General features: G+C 36.9%; 1 protein-coding gene across 1 annotated transcript in view; it reads right to left on the bottom strand.

The window, feature by feature from the left end:
* EDIL3 (EGF like and discoidin domains 3) overlaps window positions 1-26,848 on the bottom strand; it is a 579,426-nt gene that overhangs the window by 298,560 nt on the left and 254,018 nt on the right.

The raw sequence follows: 26,848 nt of genomic DNA, 5'->3' as shown, positions 1-26,848 counted from the left end.
GTGTGTGTGTAAATGGGGACAAAATTATCAAATGCCACAGAAAAGATCTGGAGAATGAGTTATATCAAATTTTATAAGCATGTTATTAATGGCTAACATATATATATATGTATATATATATATGTATATATATGTATATATATATATTTATATATATATATGTATATATATATATATTTATATATATATATAATGTTGGGACCAATAATAATAGGAGCTAGCATGTAACACGGTTTACAAGTACTTTATGAATATTATCTCATTTTATCCTCACCATATCTAAGGGTATCATCCCCATTTTAAAGAGGTTAAGTGACTTGCCCAGGGACACACATCTAGTAAATGTCTGAGGCTAAACTTGGGTTTTCTTGACTCCATTTTTTGTTTTAGTTTTCTATGATACTGTGCTGTGTAAGGGATGAAGCTGGGAAAGAGAAAGGGGAGAGGTAGGGAAAGAGTGGGAGAAGAGGAGATAGTAGAGAATAAAAGAAAAAAGGGAGAAGGTAGGGAGGAGGAAGAAATAGGAGAGGGACTGAGGGAGGGGGAGAGAGGGAGAAGGAAAGGGACAGGGAGAGGGAAAAAGAGAGGCAGAGGGGGAGAGAGAGAGAGAGAGAGAGAGAGAGAGAGAGAGAGAGAGAGAGAGAGAGAGAGAGAGAGAGAGAGAGAGAGATTGAAATTGAAGAAGGTAAATGAAAAAACAAAAAGAGTGGTAATTATTTTAATAAGATATTAGATTAGGCAGGGATCTATGTAGTCCACACCATAGGTCTTTATTCTCAGAGAACAAAAGATAAGCCCTTATCTAATAGCAATGGGAAGGGTAAAGACAATACAGTATGGTGGAATGAGCCCTAGATTTGTTTCATTTATACTCTAGCTGCACTACTTTGAGGTTGTTCTGCCTTCTTTACCATGACTCTGGAAGCTCATTACTGGAAAAACCTCATCAGACTGCAACGTCCTTTAGTACTTACTCCACATCATCATTATCCTCCACCCCTGTGATTGCAGTATGTGGCCAAGAACACCATACCCTCCATCTAAAAAGGGAATTCAGACATCTCATTTCTCTCCTGGCTTAACTACTTTGGAGATTCTCTGACTTCTCCATCATTCCCTCTGAGTCACAGACTTTACCCATGCCCCCTTTTCCATTTTCTTTTTTGTGTTTTCTTCCCCCATTAGATTGTGCATTCCTTGTGGGTAGGAATCCTTTTTCTTTTTTCTGTATTTGTATCTCTCATGTTTAGCACAGTGCCTGGCATAAAGTAGTGGCTTATTAAATGTTTATTGAGTTTTCATCTATTTGAAACTATAGACCTTAGGTTAGTAAAGAAAGCTAAAGTAAGTAAATTTCCCTATTTAGACCTGTTTTCTCACCTATAAAATAAAAGGCTGGAAAGTACAATTGATGAGGTCCTGTAGAACTCTAAATTATATCTCTGACCCATAATCTGAAGTCAGCTTTGTGCCAAAGTGAAGGCAGAGGAATATGAAAGAATTCATCTGAGGTGGTCTCAATTTTCTTTGAAAAATTATATAAGAAGAGAGATAAGTTTATTCATTGAGAATAAGGGCAGGAATTTGGGTGTAGGGGTCAGCAGAAGGGAACTGAGCCTATCTGAGAGAACAGAATAATTGAGTGGTGGATAAAAGTTTTGGTGAATAGCATCAGGGGTCAGGTTGAAAATGGACAACAGAATTACTAATGATCCAGGCCCTGCCAGCTTCAGCTCTTTTTCTCCAGAAGCACTGTGTAAACTAAAATCATGAATGGATAAAATTCGTGATGGATATATTTCAAAAGGCTAATCTGAAGTTGAAGGAGTCTTGGGGTTTGTGGAGGACAATACTAATGTAGTTTATCATAGATTCTAGTATAGCTAGAAATAGCTTGGAGAAGATAACAGACTTTAGTGAATGGCAAAAGATTGAATGTTTCTATAGATTCAATTATTATCTTTATGTTTATGATTGTCAGATCTACTAATCTATCCACAAACTCACTCTAACTTCCACACTCTCCTTTCCAATGATCTATTAGACATCTCAAAACTTGAAGTCCCATAGACTCAACATGTCCCAAACTTAAACTAATTTATTATCTTTCTGCCAGGCCCACCCCTGCCAATTCCTGCCTTCTTCCTAATTTCCCTTTTGTTGGTGAGGGTAAAATCAAAATTTCTGGTCATCTAGGCTCAGAACCTAGGTGTAAATCTCAACTTCCCACAGTCTTTCATCTTTTTCTATACAATCTATTGCCAAGACCTGCCAATTTTACTTTCATAACATTTGTTGCATATGTCTTCTCTCCTCTAACACTGCCAACACCCTGGTACAATCCCACATTGCCTCATTCCTGGATCATTACAATATCCTACTGGTTGGTGTCTGCCTCAAGTATCTCCCCACTCCAGTCCATTCTCCATTCAATTGCCAAAATGGTTTCTCTAAAATATAGGTTTGACCACGTCACCTCCACTATTCAGTAAACTCCAGGGGCTCCCAATCACCTCCAGGATAAAATGAATAGTTCTCTGTTTCCTCTGTTTGGTTCAAAGCCCTTCAAAACCTGACCTCCTTATCTTTCCAATATTCTCACACCTTATACTGCCATCTCTGCTCCACTTCCTACCATGTACCCAGGGATTCAGTGACATTACTATTTCTTGCACAAGTCATAAACATTTCTCATTTCTAGTTCTTTTCTTTTCTTTTCTTTTTCTTTTTTGGCTAGGCAATGGGGCCAAATTTGAACTCAGGTCCTCCTGAATCCAGGGCTGGTGCTCTATCCACTGTGCCACCTCGCTGCTCCTCTACTGGATATTTTCATTGGTCATCTCTCTTAGGCCTGGAATTCTCTCCCTCCTCATCTCTACCACCTAGCTTCCCTGGAGTCCTTTAAGTTTCAGCTAAAATCTCATCGTCTACAGGAATACTTTGCTATTCCTTCTTAATTCCTTCACTCTGTTGATTATTTCCAATTATCTTGTATATATCTTATTTGTATGAAGCAGTTTGAATGATGTCTCTCATTAGACTATATGCTCTTTAAGAGCAGGTACTGTCTTTTGCCTTTCTTTGTATCCTGAGAGATTAGCACAGTGCCTGACAAGTAGTAGGCTCTTAATAAATGTTTATTGACTAACTGAATGAATGAATGATGGTAGACTTAATAAGGTCATATTGTAGATTTGAAAAAGTGGCAAAGACAAGAATGCATAATTTAAAGGGGAATACCAAATTAGAGATGCCAAATAGCTGCTGTCAGAGAGGGACACCAGGCCATCTTATTTCAGGTCCTGTTCAGTGATCAGGTATTTTTGAAAAACCATGCTAAATGACTTCACATATACAATCAATTTCAAATTGCTTGCCTTTTCAAGGAAGTCAGAGCTGTGGAAGGGAGGGAAAGAATTTGAAGCTCAACTTAAAAAAAAAGTTATTAATAATTTGCATGTGATTGAGAAATATTTAATGAAAGTATATATACATGTACATATGTATCTGTGTATATATATGCATATATATGTGTGCATATATGCATACACACACATATGTCAGAGACAGAGTCAGATAGTTCGGGCTGGCTCTCAATGTGTTAAACTTTGTTTGATTTACTCTCAATAATATGGTGTCATCTTAATAAAAACAACCAAATCCCATTTTACAATCCATCTACCATCTATCCATCCATCCATCTGTACCAATCCATTGTTTCAACAAACACACACACAGGCACACACACACACACACACACAGACACATATACATTACATATACATACATATATATGTATATATATATATATATGTGTGTGTGTGTGTGTGTGTGTGTGTGTGTAGTATATTTAGAAATTAAGGGCAAGAGGATGGGAAAAGAGAGAAAGAGAAAAAAGTAAACAAAAATCATATCCCTTGCCCTCCAACAGCATGAAATCTAACCAAGGTTGTGAAAGCGCAGCATGCAAATATGAAAATCTCAAGTAATAACACTGTGTTTCTAATCATTATTTTCAAGGTTGTCCATATTCCTTCTTGTCAATCTTTATAAATTTCTTTTCATCCCCCACTGTGATACTAACCCTCTAGAGACCATCAGGTTAACCATCTAATTTCCTACTAAAGGTAGCTTAACTCTCCTCCCTAGAAACATGTAAGCATAGATATAGAATGAAGAAAAACTGGTTTAAAAATCCTTAAACATCAAACATTATGACATAATGATCCAGTTTTATATTTATAGATATATCACTGAATTCAGTTTGTTTCACCATTTGAATTTTCTGTCATTTTCAATATTTTTACTTTAGTTGTGCTCTATTTCCTGTGTATTTATTATACAGTGGAAAATAATTCATTTCAGTAAAATGTTCAATATTTTCTTATTGGACTTTAAATGTCTACATCAAGATGCAGTAATATGTTTGAAGAGATAGAAGATGAGAATAAAAAAAGAAGACAATGTGGTGTAATTAAAAAAAAAAGAACTGAACTAGAAGTCTAAAAAGTCCAAGGAGAACCTGGATATGAATTCTGAGTTTTCCACTATCAGGGTAATGATAGAGGAAAGTTATTTAACCTACCGGAAACTCTTGTTTCTTAATGAAAAATGAGGGGGTAGGTTTGAACCAAATGGAATCTAAAGCCAAGGTCCCTTCCAGCTACAATTCTGTGATCCTGCCATCATAGGATTGCTCCAGCTTTAAAATTTAAATAGGATTGGGAGCAATGGAAGTTATAATAGCAATGGTTGGTGGTAATTTACATCTAGATACCAGACAATTTTTTATAATTAAAAGCTGTTGGTTAGATTTTGTGCTCACTGAGCTACTCATTCTACCAAGTACTTTAGACTCATTATGTTGCCACAATATTTTCACTCTAATTGACATTGTTCAAAACTCAAAACTAAAGATTTAGTTACAACAGCAAACTAGAGGTGACAAGCTATTAGCATGTGCAATCTTTTGTAATAAATGCAGATATCTTAGTTCTTTGGCAAATATGTAATCAAGTACATCCAATTTCATCTAACTGCTATGGAATCACTTTATGTTATATTCACTTGATCTGACTGTTACCCTGGGAATGAAGATATAATATTGATTTATGACATAAAGAAGTCTGCACTGGAGTTGTCTACATGGATTCTTCAAATTAAGAGCATACCTTACTATCTGTTTTGAAACAATACAGGCCTGACTTATGCTTCCAGAAGCCAAGATGGTGAAGTAAAAAGGTAGTCGCTCTCACCCTCCCCTATCAACCTCTGAAAACCCAGAAAATATCACCCTAGGAAAAAAACAAACAAACTCTGGAACAGCTGAACTAGAAGAAAGATGGGGAACAGCAGCACAGCAGCCAAGCACACAGGTCTCCCAGTGCCATAGCAAAAATAAGGGAGGCAGCACTACAAAGGGCCCAGGCAGGTAAGTACCCTGAAGTATTCATCTGAAAGGAGCTGAAAAAAGCAACGTAGAGTCTTCTTAAAGTCCCAGCCTTGCTGATTCCAACCCAACACCAGTTGAGCTATCAGAACCCTGCAGCCCAACTATCAACCAGGAGGAGATCGTGAAGCCCAGGTGGCAGAGCAGGCAAACACCAACACCTGGACCTCCTAGTGCCTCAGTGAGGGTGGGGGAACAGGTGGAAACCAGCTCAGAAAACCACCAGGTGCCTCAGTACTCTACCACAAAGGAATCCCCCAGTGCATTAGCAGAAACAAGGGAGGCAGCACTGCAAGGGGCCCTAGGCAAATAAACACTCTGCAACACCCATCTAAAAGAAGCTGAAGAAAGCTAAAGGAAAGGAAAAGCAGGCAACCTAGAATTGCCTGAAAGTTCCAGCCTCGCTGATTTCAGCCCAACATGAGGTAAGCTGCCAAAACCCTACAGCCTCCAACTTGCAACATAAGAGGCCCCAGCACACAAAGCCAGTGAACAAGACCTAGGCTCCCAACACAAGAAGCTTGGGTAAGTGCCCTCTGTTCCCCAACAGGAGAGCTCAATCTCTTTAAAGACAAGGGAATAAAGAAACCATGAGTAAAAATAAACGTACTATAGATTCATATTATAAGAAGAGTGGAGATCAAGACAGAAATTCTGAAGAGGACAACATTGTCAACAAACCCACAACTGCAACATCAAAGGGACCATGAACTGGTCTGAAGCTCAAAAAGCCTTCTTAGAAGAGCTCAAGAAGGATTTTAAAAGTCTAATGAGAGAGGTAGAAGAGTCCTTAAAAAATAAAATTGGCCAATAGGAAAAAAAGTAAACTGAAGAAAACAAGTCCCTAAAAAATACAATTGGCAAACTGGAAAAAAAGTATACTGAAGAAAACAAATCCCTTAAAAACACAATTGGCCAATTGAAGAAGGAAGTACAAAAACTAACAGAAGAAAACAATCTGTTAAAAACTAGAATTGGACAAATGGAAACTAATGACTCTATGAGAGAGCAAGAATCAGTCAAACAGAAACAAAAAAATGAAAAAAAAAGATGAAAATGTAAAATACCTCATCAGTAAAACAACTGACCCGGAAAATTAATTCAGGAGAGACAATTTAAAAATTATTGGACTACCTGAAAATCATGATGAAAAAAAGAGCCTGGACAGTATCTTTCAGGAAATCATAAAGGAAAACTGCCCTGAAGTCCTAGAACCAGAAGGTAAAATAACCATAGAAAGAATACCGCTCACCATCTGAAAGAGATTCCAAATTGACAACACCAAGGAATATAATAGCAAAATTCCAAAATTACCAGATGAAAGAGAAGGTGCTGCAAGCAGCCAAAAAGAAGCAATTTAAATATCATGGAATCACAGTCAGGATTACACAGGACCCTGCAGCTTCTACATTAAAAGACCGCAGGGTGTGGAACATGATATTCCTTAGGCAAAGGAGTTTGGATTGCAGTCAAGGACCAACTACCCTGCAAAAATGAGCATGATTTTTCAAGGGAGGAGATGGATATTCAATTAAATAGGGGACTTCCAAACCTTCCTGATAAAAAGACCAGAGCTCAACAAAAAATTTGATCTTCAAGTACAAGATTAAGAAAGACATAAAAAGGTAAATGGGACAGAAAGATACAAAATGTTGTTAATAAAGGGCAGACTGTTTACATCCCTACAAGGGAAGATGACACTTGCAACTCTTGAGAACTGTTGTTATTACACCATGTTAAAGGAGTATACATAAAGGGGTGGATATTAGTTGACTTTGATGTAATGATAAAAAAAAATCTAATCAAGTGGGTTAAATGGATCCAAGTAAGTGGATTAGTCTGATCTTAGAAAATGTACTGAAAAAGGAGGAGGCAGACAAGGGTAAATTACATTACAGGAAAAGACAGAAAATCCTATTACAGCAAGGGAAAGAAGGGAGGGGGGTGAGCATTGTTTGAATGTTACTCTCATCAGATTTGGCTCAAGAAGGGAATAACATAATCAGTTAGGTAAGAAATCTAACTTGCCCTATGGCAGTAGGAGGGAAAAGGGGAAGAAAAGGAGGGGGATGAAGAGGGAAGAAAGTGGTGGCAAAGGGGAAGAGGGAAAGGGGATAATAGAAGGGAGGAGAGACTGAAAGGAGGTGGTCAAAAGCAAAGTTGGTGAGGGGAAGGAAAGAAAGAAAAAAAGCATAAACAGGGGGAAAAGGATGGAGAAAAAAACCACAGATAGTAATCATAACTGTGAAAGTTGAATCACTACTTTTTTTTCTCTTCTGTTGAGTTTTGTTTCCTCTTTCTGATGATTCCTCCTATTGATTTTAATTTTTACTTACAACTGCACTAATGTGAAAATACATTTAATAGGAATGTAAATGTATAGCCTATATCAGATTGTGCACCATCTTGGGGAGGGTGGTGGGGAGGAAAAGGGAGAAAAATTTTAAACTCAAAAGCATATGGAAGTGATTGTTGATAAATCAAAATAAATGAATGAAATTTTTTAAAAAAAGAAACAACACAGGCCTCTGAGCTCTGAGTTTGTTGTCAGAGTGACACTGCTATTGGTTCAAAAGTTCCCTGGGTGGATTCTGGTATGGGCTCCCTTCTCCATGATTCAGCACACACTTTTAGGCTCCAGGCTACCCTGGTATTACACCTGGTCCATGCACTAGAAGATTTCTATGGGGCATATTCCTCAGCAAGTTTTTTTCTTTTGTTTTCTTTTGCTTTGTTTTTTGCTAACCCTCTTCTTTAATGTTTGCAGGCTTCTGCCTGTCTCCTCTCTGTGTGTACTGGAAAAGCATCATTTAATTATGGCAGTTTTGCCCTTGGATTTTTCTTTCTCTCCTTCAAGACTCTTCTCAAAACCTACCTTCTACAGGATGCCTTTCCCATCATCTCCTAGTTCTCTCCCTTTAAGATTACTTCTTTTTGAGATTACTAGGTAGATAGATAGTGAATGGGAGGTAGTGAGTATATGAATGCATATGTTTGTGAACAGAGTATACATAATTGTTGCATGTTATCTTCCCCATTAAAATTCAAGCCCCTTGAGGGCAGGAGCCAAGTTTTTGCCTTTCTTTGCATTTCTGATAGCACAGTGCCTGGCATATAGTAATTGACTAATAATTGTTTGTTGTTGATGATGATAGATGATAATGGTGATGATAAGTAATGAAGACTCATTAGCTTTGATTTCAATAATATAAAATCTGGCTCAACACGCCTTCTATATGATTTGTTCATATCTCCATGGGTGTAGGATCCTGTTGTCTGTTGCTCTATATAGCTATGCTCCACAGCTTCCCTTCTTTCCAAAAATACAAAGGGTTTGGAGGGGTGATATCACAGTAGTTTTAATAGTAGTATTTTCATAGTTCAAAGTTTATGTTGTAATTAAATGAACAAAATGGTATTTATTTTGTCTTAATAAAGCAAATATATGCAATAAGTATATAGTAGCACATAGCTTCTTGACACAGATCTCTTCCTCTCCACATAGAGACAAATCTAGACAGCAGGACGGGAGATGATGAAAGACATGGTGACTTGTGTGTTCCCAGGCATCCACCAAGTCAGAGAGGCTGAGACTAGAAGTGGGTGGGACTTTTTCTGCCTTTTCTTGACCAGGAAGCTACATAAGGGAAGCCAAGTCAATCAAATCTCAGGTACACCTTGGTCTTCTTTTTGGAAAAGATAATCTTTAATGATAAAGGAAGGAGAAGGGACTTGGGCCTCCCCTGAATTTTGGGAAAAGAAGCTATGACAGGGAAATGCTAGTAAAGATTATTCCTGTTACAGGTGAGCTTATCAGGCAAATTCAGGCTTTATTTTAATCTCAAGGTTAAGGCAAAACTCCCTGGGAATATGATTTATTCCTAAACCAGTGGGCATTTATTTCTAGTATTATTATCTGCTTGACAATGCCTATAATAAGTGAGGCTAAGACTGCTTCAAATCACCTTAGCTGTCATAATAAGCTATTGGTAGATTTGTAGACATCTTAATATCAGAATAATATTTAGGAGAAAAGATGTATACATGTAGGATGCATTCATTCACTGAGAAGCATTTATTAAGGGCCTGTTTTGTGACAGGCCCAGTGACTGGTGTTGGGGATACAAATATAGAAAAAGGAAAAAAAAAAGAAAACCCTTGACATGAAGGAGAAAACAATTTGAAGACAGATCAGTAAATATCAATATGTAAATTAAAGACAGAGTAATTTGTTGGGGGAGTGGAGAAGGCCTTGGAAACTGGGGACTGGAAAAAGATAGGAGGAGAGGTTTGGCTTTTATAATGTGGAGATGGGAAGGGAACATGTTCCAAGGATGGGAGAAGATCCTTTATAAAGGCATGGAATTGGGAGGGAGTTGGAAAGTCATATGCACAATAAGCAGGCAGTTTGTCTGGAACACAGAATGAAAGAAGCAGGATAATATTCAATAAGCCTGGGAAGGTAGGCTGTTGCTAAATTGTGAAAAAAAAAAGTCTATATTAAACAGAGACATTTGTCCTTGACACAATAAGAAACCACTGAAACTTGTTGATCAAGGTAATGTTATGATTAAATCCATACCTTACCCCCTTTTCATGCCTTCTCCCATCCAACAAAACAGGTGTTCTCTCTCTTCCCTCACTGTCACTAGTCTATAACCAGTTTCTGTTCCTATGTAGCTCTTCTCTGGTTTTCCTCCCCTACCGCAGCCATGGAAGGCACCACCTATTGACCTCTACTCTAGAATTATTAGCTCCCTTAAAATCTCAATTCAAGTGTCAACTTCTAAATAAAGCCTTTCCTGATTCATGTCCCCCCTCCATCTTCTCATGTTTCCCCCCTAAAATTACACTGTATCTATCACATACTTACATATGTAAACATACACATTGATCCCCCAGGCTAGGTTGTAAGTTACTTGAGTGCCTGTAGTATTTCATTTTTGCATTTGTTTCTACAATGCCTAAAACTTAGGAGGTCCTTAATAAGATGCTTATTGATTCATTCTATCTTTAGTGGTATCAATTGGATAGCTTTGTGGAAGATGAATTGGTGAAGGCTGGGGGATAGGGAGAGACTGGGAATGAGCAGCCCCATGAGGATGCTATTGAAATAGTCTGGGTAAGAGAATATTAAAGGCCAGAACTAGGAAGGAGTTTATGTGAGTGGAGAAGAGGGGGTGTATTCGTGAGATCTTGTCAAAGTAGAATCAACACAACCTTGTACATGATTAGAAATGGGGGAAGAAGGAGAAGGAAGTGTCACAGATAACTACTCTATTTCATATCTAGTGATTAGATGGATAATAGTACCCTCAACATGAATAGGGATGCAGGAAGAGTTTTGGGGAAAACATCATTTCTATTTAGGACTTGTTGAGTTTATGATGCATCTGGGATATTGATGGAATGTTCAATGGACAGCTACTGTAGGTAATCTCTCTACTGTTGAAGATCATAATACCTCTGCACTTGATCAGGTTATGATTATTACTTGTTTTAGGCAGGAAAATCATCACTTAGTGTCCAAATTTCTGGTGATGGGCCTTTCAGGATTTATCTATGGTGAGTCTTGATGTCCTTCCTACTAAACTTTCTAAGTAAGTAGGAATGTCTAGAATTTGTGCTCTCTTGAGGTAGCTGTCTAGAACCCAATGTCATATATCAATGCCCCAAGGAGACATGGGAGTAGAATTCTATTGGAGGAAAAGAATAAAGATGATTTGAAAAATGTATAGAAAGTTTGTCAGTCATTTAAAATCTGTAAAACTTAAAGAAACATGAGGTGCTATTTCAATTCTTTTCCCCATCAATGTTTTTCAAAGAATTATCATTATATTTGATTATTAGAAAACAAAACTGTAGGAAACTTGTAATGTTCAATATAGTCAAAACAATCAAAGTGAAAGATATTATTATTATTTTTTTGGTTCATAGTCTTCAAGATTCACAGCCTTTGATCAGACATTAAAGTTTGTAAACATCACTCTTAAAAGCAAAAGCTTGTAAGCTCACTTTTAAAACACAAGAGGCTTCAGTGAGTTTTAAAATCAATAGAGGCTGTAATACTTTTGTAGGTAATCTTTAAGTAGCTGCTAACAAAGTGGGAACAGAATTTGATCGATATTAATGAACAGCTGAATTCAACACCATGCTTCGCAGGCATTTTTTATGCATTTTCATATAAGTAATGTCAACAAGATTAATTGCTCATGAAAAATAATAGATCTATTCAGTTTGCTATTTTTTAAACTTTTCCTCTTTACACAGAGGACAATGGAAAGGTGCATGGTTGATGTGAGCAGCTTTCAACATAGCCAGCAAGTGACTTGAAGAATAGGAGTAATGGATGTTATCAAAGAACTGTATGAAAAGAGAGGGGCTGGTCATATGTATAGAGTAAGTAGTGACAGGTCAGTGGGTAGAATGCTACACTGACACTCTTACTATGTTGATAGAAAAGTGAACGAGGTCTCCAGAAAATTGAATGGATCTTGTATGGGAAATATTTGGGAGGGACCCAAGAGTTGCACAGTATGGACAAGGCACTCAGATATGTGCTTCATCAATGGAGGGAATTTCTGAGTCTGTAAGTGCATAGATCCATTTCAGTAATTGAGATTACTGCTACAGGATTCATTGTTGTTCTTAATTCATTCTCGAAGAGGACCATTGACATCACCAGCATGATTTCATGACTTGCAAGTGAATTGAGTTTAAATGAGACAAAGATACACAAAATTATCTGCCTCACTTTCTCCACCAGAGTCATCAGAGTTCAATGGTAAGACAAGAGTCAAGATAACATGACCCAGGATACAATGGGTGATCTTGGCCTTTTAAAATTGAAGTCTTTCCCCACTACAGAACTGAAAAATTAAAAGGATGTAATATGCACATGTCTGTTACAAGGATAGAAAGTAGAATACAATGTTATAGTCCTAAGATACTCTAATACATGTATAGAAGTTCTAATCAACTTAATATAAAGTCTCTCATAATGATACTCATGGAAAATGGATTTTTCTCCCTCTTCTCCCTGCAATAGGTCAATTCAAATGAACAAATATTTCTTATTGTTTGAGTGACAGCAACTCCTCCACACACCCCCCCCACACACACGTGTGTGTGTCTGTGTGTATGTGTGTATGTGTGCATGCTCTAAATAGCAGACATTTCTAAATGTTCATTTAACTGTACTGAAATGAACATGGTAATTTTCCTTCTTTTAGATAATATGTCTAAAATATTGAATTGTAGATATTAAGGAAGCAGAGAAACATTCACTGTGGGAAAAAATGCATCACTTCAATTAGTTCCCCAAGACATCCAAAAGGTCATTGAAGGTTATGTGTTTGAAAAGAAGGATGAAATTTAATATTTCTAAACAATAAAATAGGCTCTGAGATTAATATAACTGAACATTTTGTATAAGTAAAAGTAGTTTTTCACTAGTTTTCTCATTAGAAGTGAGAAAATGAATCAGAGGAAATATTTACCAACCTTATTTCTTTTTTAAAAAAAAATCCAAATTAAAACTTTGTTTTCATAGTAATATCAATGACAGCTTAAAATTCTATATCGGTTTACACTTTGGAAGCTGCTGCACCCAAACAATCTTAGAAGGGGAGTTGTGTAAGTATTAGACACATGTGGTAGTTAGCTCCCTTCCTGCTTCCCTTTTATGATCTTTACAAAATGATTGAGCATGCTGGCAATTTCACTTTGAACCTCTGACCTGGCCAAAACAAAGTAGTATTCTGGGAAGCTCCTCTTGATTGATGCTTTTAAAAGTTTTCCAGACTAATTTTTTTTTAACTACATTTGTGCAGAAGCCAGCTATTTGGATTGATATTTCTCTAAGTAAAAAAAAAAAGTTTTACAATGAAATCTGAATCATTTTAAAATTTCAGACAAAAGAAGGCTCCACAAAATTTTAAAATTATCTCATTGAATTTAGAAATATTTGTGGATATTCTGAACAAAAAAAGAAAATTGGTATATTTTTATTTAGATAAGATTTCATCATAAACATGGATCTTGACTTTACTGGGAGATCCTATACAAAGGCAAAATGAGCAGCTGTTAATGCACTATGACTTGACAGTCCCTGAAAATTCAACTTGAAAAAAACAAACAAAAAACCCCAATAATTTCCCCAAGTTTCCAATTCAACCTCTCTTCACAACAGTTTTATAGATTCACATAATGCTAATTCCTCTGGGTTAAGAGAAAATATAAAAGTGGTTGAGAATAAATCCAATGAAAAAGTAATTATTACACAAAAACATAGGTTCAAATTCTAGCTTTGCCATTTGCCACCTCTGTGATTTTGAACAAATCACTTAACTTCTGGGATTTAATTTCCTTATCCCTAAAATGAATGCATTGGATTAGATAATTTCTGAAACCTCTTCCAGTTGTATATTAAGGATCTAGAGACTTAATTATCTGGGAAGGGCACGTCCTTCATCAGTCATTAGTAACTATGGTAAGACAAATATTTCCCTGGAAAACTTTTCTCCTCTTACTGACAAGATGGGTGTTTATCTGTAGGAGACAAAGCTGCCTTTGGTACCTGGTTGACTACAGCTTCCCTGATGTAGCTTTCTGCTCATCAAAATGGATGCTTTTGGATAAAAGGTCCCATCTGCATGTGTTCTCCAATGTCATCTGAATTGTCATAGTCTGATGACCTAGTGACCAGACATAATTCTAAATAGAGATGGGTAGAAGGAGGGTGATATGCAACATCCAGAGAACTACATACCACTGTGAGTAAAGTAAATCTCCTTTGGTAAGTGTTCACTTACTTGTCATTGCCTTGTGTAATTCTCAAATGGAACCTGAACAAAAAGGGTGCTGGTATTAGAACCATTTTTTTTCCTGTTATTGAGTTGCTTTTCAGTTGTATCCAACTCTTTGTGACCCCATTTGAAGTTTTCTTGGCAAATATACTGGAGTGATTAACAATTCCCTTCTCCACCTTATTTTATAGGTGAGGAAACTGAGCAAATAGGGTTAAGTGACCTGCCCAAAGTCACAAATCTAGTAAGTGTTTGAGGCCAGATTTGAACTCAGGAAGATAAGTCTTTTTGACTCCAAGTCTGGCACTCTATCTACTTTGCCATACAGCTACCACACCTATATTAGAGCCATACCTACAACAAAACCCTAAGTCAAAGTAGATTACTAGATCAGCTTTGGAACACAGCAAAGCCCAGAGACAGACTACGGAAGAGAATAATTTTATTCAGATACTGACATCAAGTTAGGTGTGAAACTTGGGAACGTATAAAGAAAGGCAAGCAGTGGGAATCCTAGGAAGTGGATCATGAAAAGATGGTCTACACAGCAGCAGACTAAAGTAAGAGTATTGAATGAGAGAAGTTGTTTAAAGAAGATAAGGAGTTCACAAAGAGAATTTTATCTACTTTACAGATTTCACTGAATATTGGCCTTGTGTTTGACTAATTGCCAAGGTGACTTTTAGGCAGTAAGGTACCAAGCAAAGATGGTCCCTGTGCTTATCCTCATAATAATCTAATATTTTACATTCTGGGTGATAGCAGGTCACTGTTCCTACACAGCCAGATGGTCATCTGTTATGTCATTCATTATTCTAACTTGGTCTTATATACATACAAGTGTACCCATGCATGCTTTCACAGATGTATGTGTATTCTAATGATGCTTCCTTTGTTTCCTATATTATGTACATATATATGTTACTTAATCTCCCTGTACCTCAGTTCCCCCATTTGAAATTCTTCTGAAATTTCCTTCTTAGATCCATTATATTCTGTTGAATATTGGCCAACCTTTAGCATTATAGGATGGACTTGAATGTGAGTCATGGTGTACCTACAGTGGATCAATAAACATTTATTAAACACTTACTATGTGCTGAGTATTGTGCTAAGTAATGGGCCTACAAAAATAGACAAAAGACAGTTTGTGCCTTCAAGGAGTCCACAGTCTAATAGAAGAGCTCACTAATCTAATCATACTGAAGGGCATGACCTTCAGTAGGCTAGAAGGCAATAGAAGGAGCAAAGGAAATGCAGAAGCTAGATAGCTTGGCAGGGCTTGCTCTTTCCTGAAGCAGCAAGCTTTGGGGTCAAGGCTTTTCTCATAATGCAAAGGGTTCAGAGCCAAGGAAGAGGGCAGAAATTGGAGAGAGGGAAAGAAGAAGAGAGAGAAGAGAGGGAAAGAGAGAGGGAGGGAGGGAGGGGAGGGAGGGAGAGAGAAGAGAGGGAAAGTGAGTGAGAGAGCACAATTTGGATACCAACTGGAATTCAGTGAAAGATTTTAGAGAACTTGGGGATGTTTTTTAGTGAATGGTTCCAGAAAACATCTTGGGTGTCCCTGGAAGAACATGAATGTTCTTTGCTACAGTTTTACCTACTGTAATCCATCTTTTGTTGCCATGAGAAATTAAATCCCATTACTTTTAGTTATAGCTCATGGCACATCTGCACCTTCCATATTGCTGTTACAATGCTAAACCTAGAGTATGTGTTTAATAAATATCTGCTGACTGGTTAACTGCTCTATAGCATTTTGAGCTGAATAATGTAGCAAATTCAGGAGGAAGAAAAATAATTTTGACAACTTTTCCCTTTCCTCTTTCAGTTTTTCTTTTAGAGAAGTTAACCTAACAAAACTTGTCTATCACTGGTGTGTCCAGTGTTACTTGCAACTGTGGGTCTTTGCATTCTACATTGTCTCACAAGGCTCATAAGTTTCTCAAAATGTTGTGATAATAGAGGAAAAAAAAGACTGCAAACTAATAAAACATAATTGTGATATGTATCACGATGAAGATGATTCACCACTATGATCCCCATCTTTCAGATGGAAAATGGAGCCAAAGGAGTTAGTGAATGCAATGTGGAAGTTACAGAAATCCTCAAGCTTCTTGAAATCAAACACACATTTCACCATGTGGGAAAATGGGCTGAAGAACAAATTATTTTCATCACCCATCTAATAAACAACCTCTCTCTTCTCATAGTAACTGTCATAGGAAATGGACTCTTCTTGCCCTTCTTGTCTCTACAGGAAGTCAATTCAATTCAACAAACATTTATTAGTGTTCCATTACAGCACCATCTCTGTTCCCTGACACAGAGCATTCCTAATCAGTGAACTTCTTCCAAACAGAATGCTGTAGAACAGCTCCCTGGGAAACAAATGCAGCTGCCATTCTTTATAAAATCCATCTGAAAAAAGATCATGCATAGAATTTAGGAAGAAAGAAATAGAAATATATGAAATTTAAATTTAAAATTGGCTTCTTTTGTTTTCCCCAACATTTTTTTTTCTTACAGAGCGTAATACACTATCAACCAGAGACAGGGCAGAATAATGTTTTCTACATTTTTTATGACAAGTGTAGCATGCAATAGTGAGATAGAGTGTTGAACTTAGGTACAGGAAGAACTGGGTTCAAATCCCATCTCTGACACTTATTGTGTGACTATGGGCAAGTCACTTCCCCTTTAGGTTCCTCAGACAACTTCTTAGCACTTATCTATTAAGCCTTAGATCAGTTGTGAGGAGTGGAAGGTAAAGAGTTCTACACCCTCCCTCCCTCTCCCCCCAATACCCCCCCAAAAAAACAAAAAAATAAACTCAGATCCTTTTTGTATTCTCTATTATTATAAGCATTAAGCACTATCACTAATCTATAGCAGTCACTTGGTGTCTACAGAATTTCTAACACTCACACACACACACGCATATGTTTTCTAATTGTTTTATCTCACCAACTAGACAGCTGATCCATGTATGGGAATGATACCTTAGTTCTTTAAGTCACCATAGTATCTATCAAGGTGAAAGATGTATAGCTGATCAATGAACACGTTATAATGATCAGGAATTATGCTTTGCTTTATGGAGATAAAAACATAATTCTCAAAATCACCCAAATGAACTGATAGCCCTCTACAAAAAACAAAACAAAAACAAACATAAACAAACAAGCATGTGTGACAACTGTGAACATTTTTAATTTGTAGCTCTTTCCTATTCCCTATGTGGTAATTTTTAATGCTATTTAAAAGCTGTCATAAATAGAAGGCTTGGGGCCAAGACCGAGTTTTTCTTTCCATATGCTGTGTGTAGCTTCTGCTCTAAATCAGACTTAGAGTAACTTCATCTTTTTTTTCTTTATGTTTACAAATAGATAAGTTCCATGCAATGACCTGTATCACTTCTTCAAAACTAGAGCAACTAATTTTGAACATGAGAGCAGGGACTGGGAAATATTTCTAGTTATGCTTTTGGAATCTGATCTCTGACACTCATCTCTTCATTATAAAGAAGAGAGAGCACTGACTGTCAGACATATTCCAGCTACACTCAGAGAGGGCTACTTCCCACCCAGGCCAGGTGTCACAGCTTAGTTCATTCAAAATCACAGCTGGAAAGCAGAAATATTGTTTGCATTGGCTCCTTAGTTCTTACACACTCTTCTTTGTTGCTGACTCAAGAAAGCCCAGAGTAGAGCCATGCATGGATTCTGGCCAGATGGCCATCTGTTATGTCTCCCACTGTTGTAATTTGATCTTGTAAAATTTTGTTAAGTGAGCATTAAGTAATGACCATGTCAAATGGATGACACTTTAATCACAGATTGAAAGCTTAGGGTTCACTTGCTCATACTTATGAGGAAAAAAGGAAATCACAAAAGATGAAACAAGACAAAAACTCACACATAAATTTCCCCTAGATCTCCTCCTCCTGTTTTCTTTAGTCACACTACACTTCATTTCAACAGAAAAAAATTTAAGAGGTAAGTAGAAACTTGCTGTTATCAAAATGGCTCCTAACATGCTAATATGCCACTATCAAGTACATAAGAAAAACAGACGACAACTTCAAAAATCAAAGAGAAAAAATCCTAAATTGAGAGTTCATAGGGATCTTAGAAGCCTTAAGTCCCATATTCTCATTTCACAGACGAGGGAAGTAGCATTCAAAGTATTTCAGTGCACTTGCCCAAAGTCTGCTTTCATGATGCCAGCTTTTCACAATTCCCCAGGTAATATTTGTGCCCAGCTCTAAGATTTTGTTCCTACAGTTTCTCCTTCAATGTGTCAACCCAAACTACTAAGTAGCACAGTAGATAAAATGCAGAATCTGGAGTCAAGAAATCCTGAGTTTAAATCCAGTTTCAAATACCAACCAGCCGTATGACTCTGGGCAAGTCACTTTACCTTGGCCTTGGTTTCTTCAAGTTTAAGATGAAGATATAATAGCATCCACCCTTTAGTACTGAGGATCAAATGAGATGAAATTTGCAAAGAATGTAGCACACTGCCAGGCACATAGTAAGTACTTAACAAATACTTTTCCTTCGTTTCTTCCTTCCTTCCTTCCTTCCTTCCTTCCTTCCTTCCTTCCTTCCTTCCTTCCTTCCTTCCTTCCTTCCTTCCTTCCTTCCTTCCTTCCTTCCTTCCTTCCTTCCTTCCTATCTCTTTATGTAAGTCCTTCCTAATTACTCCGTTACATACTCATCTTCTCCTCCTGAGGACTTCTGCATGCCTATATCTCGAACTAGTAGATTATAAACTCTGGAAAGCTGACATTATGACTTACATTGCTCTTGTAGCCCACTCCAGTTAAATCAAGGCAGCAAACATGTATTAAGCACTTATTATGTGCCAACAATTGCGTTTAGCACTAGGGATAAAAATAAAGGCAAACATACACACACACACACACACACACACACACACACACACACACACACACACATCATAGACTGCCATTAAGGGGCTTACAATCCAAGGGGAGTGAAAACATGTAAATAACTGTATGTACAAAATTTTACACAGAGTATATGGACGAAAATCTCAGAGAGGAAAGTACTAGTAGTATGGAAGTGAGTACAAAGTCTCTTGTAAAAGGTGGAATTTGAACTGAGTTTTGAAGAAAGCTAGAGTTTCTAGGAGGCAGTAATGAGAAAGGAAAGCCTTTCAGACCCATGCACAGAATCCTATGGGAAGAACAGCAAGTGTTGCTAATGTACAGTGGAATGGAGAGCAAAATGTAAGACAACTGGAATGGTAGGAAGAGCCTAAGTTATGAAAGGCTGTAAATGACAAACAGAGAACTTTATATTTGATCCTGGAGGTAAAAGGAGCCATTGAATCAAATAAACAAAAACATTTATTAAGCACTTACTATATACCAGGCACTGAGGGTATAAAAAGAGGCAAAGACTGTCATTGCCCTCAAGGAGCTTACAATCTAATAGAGGAGACACTCTCCAAACAAATATATACAAAGCAAGCTATATACAGGATAATCTGGAAATAATTAAAAGCAGAAAGACATTGAAATTAATAGGGGTCTCCACTTCCTGGTGTAGGTGTGATTTTAGTTGTGACTTTAAAAAAATCTAGGGAGGGGGCAGCTAGGTGTTGCAGTGGATAGAGCACTGGCCCTGAAGTCAGGAGGACCTGAGTTCAAATCCAGCCTCAGAACAAACACTTGACACTTACTAGCTGTGTGACCCTGGGCAAGTCACTTAACCCCAACTGCCTAAAAGCAAAAAAAAAATTAAAAATTAAAAAAATTAAAAATCTAGGGAAATTAGTAGCTAGAGAAGAAAAAAGAGTGTTTCAGGAATGGGAGACAGCCAGAGAAAATGTCTGTATCAACTTGTTCATGGAAAAACCACGAGGCCAGTGTCATTGAATCAAAGAATATATATTAAGGAATAAATTGTAAAAATGAAACAAAACAACAACAAAAAAAACTGGAAAGATAGGAGGGAGTAGGTTATAAAGAACTTTGAATAATAGAACATTTCATATTTGATTCATCAGGGAATAGGAAATCACTGGAGTTTATTGAGTGAGAAGAGGTGACATTATCTGAACTTGGCTTTAGGAAAATGACTTTAGTGGATGAAGGGAGAATATATTGGAGTAGAAAGGGACTTGAGGCAGGCAGACCCACCAGCAAGACATTGCAATAGTGCAGGAGTGGAATGTGAGCAGTATGACCAAATGGGACAATGATCATCATTGAGTAGAGGGTATCATTCCCCTATCCTCAAAGATCAGGCACAGCAATAGCTAAGAGGCCTGAAGTTGAAGGGAGGATTGTTGCTCTTTGCACATGCCAGTTGGGAAATTGAACTGGCATTCATCTTTACTGATACAGATGGAAGTGGCTATTTTCAGGCAGATGAAAGATGCCCAGTTTGTTCCCTAGTAGCCTTTCCTCCTGAGCCATACTATACCCAGCAGGAGATGGTAGGCTATGAAGTGGGGTGGGGATGTTATATTTAGACTTAATCTTTTGCGCATTAAATTTATAGAGAGAATGAATAATAGCATTTTCCATGTCCAAAATACTCTCTTCATTTGACCTTAAGTATTATGACCTCATTTTAGAAGTCAGGAAATTAATGACAAGAAATGTTAAGTGACTTGCCTGTAGTGATATAGTTGCAAAGGGGTAGAGAGGGCCAAAACTCAAAATAAGGCCATCTAAGTGACACCTGGTAAGTGACTGTGTGTGTGTGTTTGTGTGTGTGTGTGTGTGTGTGTGTTGTGTTAGGGGGGCTATAAAGAAAGGAAGGTAATAATAGTAAAGAACATTCCCTGTGGGAGGGAGTGTCAGAGACAGGGCACCCATGATGGATTTAGCCACAGTGAAATTTGTATATTGGGAATCTACCTTCTCTAGAAGAATATGGTGCTTCTGTGGAAAGCATCTTCCTTTAAGAGGCTTGATATGTAAGCTGCCTAGGGGCAGCTTGCACCTAGAATGATAATGGTGGTGGCAGAAACATGGTAAGGTTTTACAGCTTTTGGGAAATAGATTGAGCATGGTGAGGGTGGGGGCAAATACAGGCCATAATGTTTGATACACAAGGTATTCTGAGCATACTGGAGTACTGCTTCTATACAACATTATTTCTCTCATAAATTGCTCTATCCAAAACAAGGTACATGAGAAAAAAAGGGAAGACAGAGCAAGATCTATAAGTCAATAACATATTCACTGGTTAGAACAGAATAAAACTTAGTACTTCAGAAGTTTTAATTCCATGAGGGACACAGGTAGAACAAAGAAATAAGTAAGGGTGTAGGGCACAAAACAAAACAAAATTAAAAGGATATAAGGGGTGAAAAATAATGAAGAAAGAAAAGTAAAGAAAAACTAATAAAAAGGATTAGCTAAAATAAAAACTTGGAGAAGGATAGAAGCTTATGAAATAACCACTTTAACTAGACAAAGAGAAAGAAAAAAGGAGAAATTAGATAACTAAACAGAAAAAAAGGAAAGAAAAATTTATGTAAAATCTAATAACTAGGGAAATATTAGGAAAATACAAGCAGGGAAAAGAGACAGACTGTGGAAATAGTCTAGCATCAAAGTTGTTTAAACATAACTAATTTGAGGGACACAATATTCTTTTTAAAATGGGGATTTTTTAAAAAATCAAAACTAAAGAAACACATTGAGGAAAACACAAGCTTAACAGCCATAACTTCACATGTGAATGGACTAACAATAAAATACAATGAGATTGACATAATAGATAACAAAATCCAACAACCTTTTGTATGCAAGAAACAGATATAAAAAATAAAGACATCAAAATCAGGCCATTAGACTTTATATTTCATAGTCTCCCATTATACCTACTGCCTCTAAGTGAATTAATGAATTAATGAGAGACTGATTGTTGATATTCTCACAGAAGTGTTAGAGTACATATCTTGGTCATGCATTTCATAGAAATGTTTTCTGGAAGAAGAACTTTTGGTCATTTTAAGCAGGAGAAAGGGAAATTTTTAGCTGATTTATTACATAATATGGTAGATTATTTTCATAAAAATAATTACAACAAACAACACTACAGTGGAACACTACATAACTTTTAATTCACAAGGAGAGTCTGTCGAAGACTCTCAGCAAACCAAAATGCAACAGTGATTTCTAATAAAAGAAAAAGAGAGGAAATGAACAATGGGAAGACTTATGACAAAAAAAATCTCTAATCCAAATATATGACATTTCAGGAAAAGAAACAATTATGCTCCAGGTTTATCAAAGTTTCCTTTGTTGCATTTTTAAGATTCCATTCCAATTGAATGGTCTCTATATTTTCTCTTCCTTCTTTCATAGATGTTTGCTATTCTTTTTTCAACTTGAGAAAATTCTTGGTTGGGTTATATGTAATGCCTGATATAGCCAGAGCACTCTTGCTAAAAGCCTCAATTCAAAATTTTGATCATTGAGGTAAATACATCTCTACTAATGATATATTTCTCCCCTTGCTTTGTCTTATGCCTATTCATAAGGACAGTTTGCATGAAGTTGGGAAAAAAGTAATCCCAAGGCCCTAACACAGGGTCTCATGTTAACCAATTTTATTATCTTAACCATCACATACTTTAAAGAACAGCTCTGAAATGCTTCCCAGTATATTTGAAAAGTCTAAAAAGATACATTTTAAAATTTTTATAACATTAATTTACTGCCATTGCAAGCTCTGTTAAGGATGTTGAACTATTCAGACATTTCCAATTAAGGATACTTCACTTTCTAATTCAGTAAAGTATTAAAAATGTGCAATGTAGATTGGCTGTGCTGTAAGAGTCTTCATTTCAACTTTACCAGCATTATGGGTTTGAATTTGTAAATGTTATATTACATTAATCACATATATACAGATGGGTGACTTTAGATGGGGTTGTTGTAATTACAACATTACCAGCATAAAAGCAGACTAAAATAACATTCTCCATGACAATTTAGTACAGCAAATTGTTAAAAATTGACTACAGTTCATAAAAAGGCAAAGTTTCCTTAACAGAAGCAATCACAAGCATCTTAAGTCCTTTGTCTAACCAAAGTAAAAATAAGGATTGACTGGTACACTCTCATTTCAGTGACTTTGGAGTATGGGAGTGCATTAGTACTCCATACACTATGGCTATCTATTCATTACAAAATAGTGGCTTCAATCCAGTTTTGACTGCATTGTGATAAAATATTTATAATGTTTTCATGCAGCAAATGAAGCATGCTGATTAAAATGATCAGGGTGTCTCCATTTGGATACACTAAAAAGCTGAGGTTCACACCTTGGGTAGAAAATGCTTCAAGTCATTTCTACACATTAGCCTTTCCAATTTCCAGGGCCATTTCCATCAGATGGAACATCATTACAGTACAGGGAAATTGTAAACAAGAGACAAGCATTCAGCCAAATACTGAATTTCTTAATGAAATAACTAGAAATGTAATTACTGCTGACAGGTCATTTGAAGATAGTAGCTCTTTCCTGTCATTCTTTAAGACAAACATATGAAGTTGGCAAAGATTTTAAGATTCTTCTACCATTTGATAAAAGTGATGGACTATGTGCCTCATGTTGTAGCCCACAGAGTATAGACTTAGATGGAGATTTTTTTTCCTTCTGCAAAAAAGCAGCAGAAATAAGACTAAAGTTCTGCGAATTAAAGCAAGAAAAAAATGATCACAGAGTTCAAATGACAGAGTCAAGATGGCAGAGTGAAGGGTCAGAACCGACAAGCCTAGACCAAACCATGACTTATAAAATGAGTACTTGCCAAATTGAATTCTAAGCAAAGTCAACAAAAAGTCATAGTAGGTCATTTTTGCAGGCAGACAGAAAGAAAGATTTGTAGGCACTGGAGTAGTGGGCTGTGGCACTAACTGTGGGATTTGAAGGAAACAATGGCAACAGTGGCACTAGGCATGCCTAATATATAGGGACAATAAAACAAACAAACAAAAAAATCTGGTCAGAAAGGGATTCCAGAGAACCCCTGCACTAGCACTCAGTGAAGGACTGGGTGCCATTTGACAGCTCCTTCACCAATTACCAGTTCTGGGTCACAAGTCCAGGGTAGAGAGGAGTGGTTGTGGTCATGGAGCAGAGGTCCTGTGTAAGGACTACAGTTCAGACCAGGAGGATAGTGATTAAACCTCTCCGTGGATCATAACATTTGTAAGCAGCAAAATCTTACAGGGCCATAGACCTAGTTGTGAAAGCAGAAGGACAGAAAAGACTTGAAGCTCAAAACAGTCAGTCCCTTCCCTCCCCCACCCCCAGAGGTATGCTGTGCCCAACTCTAACAAAAGTACAAAATAAAAAAAAAATAGCCTAGGATTATAAGGAAATGACAACAATCTGACTATAAAACAAAAACAAAACAAAAACAAACTTCTATGGTGATGGGGAAGCTCAAGGCATAAACTCGGAAGACACAATCTTGAAAACATCTACAAGTGAATCCTCAAAGAAAAAGGCAGATTGAATGCAAGCTAAAGAAGAATTCCTAAAAGAGATAAACAAGAACTATTAAAAAAAATCAAAAAAGAATAGTAGAGGGAGAAAATTGGAAAGGAAATGATATACGTGCAAAAAAAATTAAGAAAAGAGAATTAACAGTTCAGTAAAAGAGATACAACAATGCTGAATTTGTCAAATTGGTAAAAGAGGTACAAAAATCTTGCTGAAGAGAACTCCCTAAAAATCAGAATTGGCCAAATGGTAAAAGAGGTATAAAACTATACTGGGAAAAACAATTTCTTAAAATCTAGAATTGGGCAAGTGGAAGCTAATGACTCCATGAGACATTAAGAAACTTTAAAACAAAGTCAAAAGAATGAAAAAGTGAAGAAAGTGTGAAATATCTCATCAGAAAAACAACTGACCTGGAAAACAGATCAAAGAGAGATGATTTAAGAATTACTGAACTACCTGAAAGCCATAAAGAGAGCCTACGTATTATAATTCAAGAAATTATAAAAGAAAATGTCTTTGATAGCTTAGAAGCAGAAAGTAAAATAGAAATTGAAAAAAATTACCTATCCCTTCTGAAAGAGACCTCCATATGAAAACTTCCAGGAATATTATAAAGAAATTCCAGAGCTCCAAAGTCAAGTAGAAAATACTGTAAGCAGCCAGAAAAAAAGTAATTTAAATATCATGGAGCCAAAATTTAGCAGGTACCACCTTAAAGGAGTAGACTTGGAATATTTTTTTTTGTAAGGCAAAAGAGCTAGGACGATGACCAAGAATATCCAATTAGCAGAAGTAAGTACAATCTATAGTAAAGAAAATTGATATTTAATGATATAGTGGACTTTCAAGCATTTCTGATGAAAAGATTGGAGCTTAAAAGAAAATTAACATTCAAAGAGAAGACAAGAGAAACATAGAAAGGCAAGCATAAGTGAAAAATCATAGGGGAATTTAACAAGATTCTACTGTTTAAATTACCATATGGGAAGGTGAAACATGTAACCCCTAAGAACATCATCATTAGGGCACTTAGAAAGATTCTATTTAGGAGAGGATTCTGGGAAGATAGTGGAGTACTCAGAAAATTCCAATCTCTCCAGATTTCTTCCACAAACCAAACCAAACCAAATAGCACCTTAATTTAGAGTGGCAAAAATAAATAAGAGTTGGGGCAGAACAGTGGTTCTCCTGGGACAACTGGAGAAAATCCAGAGAAAGATACCAAGACATAAGTTCAGCTGGAGTGAAGTGTAAACACCTTTAGGCTAGCTGAGACCTGGGGGCAGCTGAGTGGGGAGGCAGCCTTGACCTTAGTCACAGAAATTTTCATCCCCCATACAGTGTGGGGAGTTGAGTGTCTGAGCAGGGGAAGATTGAGTGAGCCTTTTTTAAACAAGGGATGCCAGGCCCAGCTGTGCTGCTTAGACTTGGTCCTGGGCAAAAAGGATTAAGCACATGCTTATTGAGTGTAGAAGCAGTGGGATGGGGATGCTAATGGCTGTGGACACTTATAGAACACCTGAGTTCTTGGTCTTAGTTTCAGGCCAGAGAGGAGAATTTAAGGTCATAGTCACAAAAGGGTTCCCAGGGAGCAAAAGTATTTCCAACATAATGTGTTGGGTGGGGGTAAGGGAGGCATCTGTGGCTAGGAGGGAATAAGTAGTGCAGAGGTTGGGCCCAAGACAAAGCTCAAAAAATAACAGTAAGGAGGACCTGAGGTCAGAGACACCATCCCCCACATTCCAGGATTAGAGGTGATTATAATAACAAGCTGCTATTTTTTTAAGTGATCAAGCAAAGGTGAAAGAATCCAACCATAGACAGTTACTATGGGAATAGAGAAGATCAGGATTCATCTTCTGGGGAGGATATTGAAGCAAAAAAGCCTTTCCCATACCCAAAAAGTAATATCAAATGATCACCTGGTCAAAAAGAATTTATAGAAGAACTCAAAAAAGACTTCAAAAATTAAAAAAAGAGAGATTTAGAAAAAATGTTAAAAAAAGTAAAAAAAAACAATCCAAGAAAAATGAGAAAATTATGAAAAGAAACTCAACCAACTGGAAAAGGAGATATAGAATCTTAAG

Source organism: Phascolarctos cinereus, unplaced genomic scaffold (genome assembly GCF_003287225.1).
Source record: "Phascolarctos cinereus isolate Bilbo 61053 unplaced genomic scaffold, phaCin_HiC Scaffold_4;HRSCAF=312, whole genome shotgun sequence".
NCBI lineage: Eukaryota > Metazoa > Chordata > Mammalia > Diprotodontia > Phascolarctidae > Phascolarctos > Phascolarctos cinereus.
Note: the sequence above shows the minus strand (reverse complement) of the source record. Positions and strands in the feature narration are given on the sequence as shown.